We start from the raw sequence: 1772 nt of genomic DNA on the forward strand, positions 1-1772 counted from the left end.
TCTCTCTTTCTCTCTCTCAGTTGACAAGCCCTTGATTTGATTTGGATCCTCAAAAGCTATGAAGCCTTGAGATTACGTGGACATGAGCCAGGAAGCAAACAAAGCCACAGGATAACTTGCTGTACCCTTTGAAGTGTCAGTTTGATTAAATGATTGGGGGACAATTATCTATTACAACAAACATAAGAACATACGCATGAGTGCACGCGCGCGCGCACACACACACACACACACACACACACACACACACACACACCAAAGAAGCAAACAAAAAACAAGTGCACAGTAGAGAGAAGAGAAGGGTTTTCTTCCTAACAATTTTGTATATGCATTACTGTTTTGCCTGAATGAGGGTGTCAGATGCCCTGGAATTACAGACAGTTGTGAGCTGCCATGTGGATGTTGGGAATTGAACCTGGGCCCTCTGGAAGAGTAGCTAGTGTTCTTAATCACTGTGACATCTCTCCAGCACCTGCTTCCTAAAATTTATTTTTAGTTTATGTATATGAATGTTTTGCCTGCATGTGTGTATGGGTACCACATATGTGTGTGCCTGTGGAGGCCAGAAGAAGGTGTCAGATCTCTTGGAACTGAGTTACAGGTGTCTGTGAGCGGTCATGTGGGTGCTGGGAATCGACCCCTGGTCCTTTGGGAAAGCAGGCATCTCTCCAGCCCCACCGCCTGACTCATTTAGCAATGACCTCACACTTTCACAGAAAAGCTTGAAAGTAGAAATTTTGATTTTTTTTTTCCCCAGAACCATCTGGGTAAATCTTGTGTCAGGGCCCCATCACTTTCAAATATAGAGACAAACATTTTCAGCAAGAATGCCTTTGATGTCACCACGATACAGGTGTCAAAACTTGGGTATTTGTGTTGACTATCACGACCAATCGTTCGAGTTCTCCCGGTCTTCCTGTGATGTCCTTTTAATGAGAATCAGAGAATTTGATATGGGCAAGAGAGGTGGCTCTCTTGATGAAGTGCTTGCCACACCAACATGCGGCCGGAACCGAATCTCCAGAACCAGGTTTTTAGAGAGTGATCATGTGTGCTGGTAATTCCAGCGCTGGGCAGCAGAGGCAGATTCTGGGGCTTTGCTGGCCGACCACCCAGTATCCTTGGTGAGCTTCAATGAGAGACCCTGTCTTAAAAAGAAAGAAAGGATACCCACGGTGGGAGCGAAGGATGGCTCAGTGGGTGAGGCTCTGCTATGAGAGTGGGGTGACCTGAGTTTAACCTCTCGGGAGAGAGATGACACTGTAGAGTTGTCCTCTAACCCCTACACAGACATCATACACACAAATAATAGTAATACAATTTTAAAAAGTGGATGACATCCGAGAAAGACAGCTCAGACTGACGTCTGCACACACATATATGCACACGGAAACACACACACATGAGCACCCCCGCTTATACAATATTTGGACACGCATGCATAACATATGCACACATATACATACATACAAAAACAACAGAAAAACAGTAGTGGTATTTACTAGCGACTATCCGAGCATTATTGTGGGACTACGGGCACCTTAGGAATTACGTCATATTCCAGGAAACTAAAGCCAGAGGACATTTGTAAGCATAATATGAGGAGGATTACACCGGACGGTTTGCTTACCAGAGCACTGACAGTCTAAGGCTAAACAGGCATTTCCTTGGCAAGGCTTCTACCGATAGAAGTAGGTGCTATAAATAACCTTTTGTTCATAAACCCCCTGTGTGTGTGTGTGTGTGTGTGTGTGTGTGTGTGTGTGTGTGTG

The sequence above is a fragment of the Microtus ochrogaster genome, chromosome 16 (genome assembly GCF_000317375.1).
Source record: "Microtus ochrogaster isolate Prairie Vole_2 chromosome 16, MicOch1.0, whole genome shotgun sequence".
Classification (NCBI taxonomy): Eukaryota; Metazoa; Chordata; class Mammalia; order Rodentia; family Cricetidae; genus Microtus; species Microtus ochrogaster.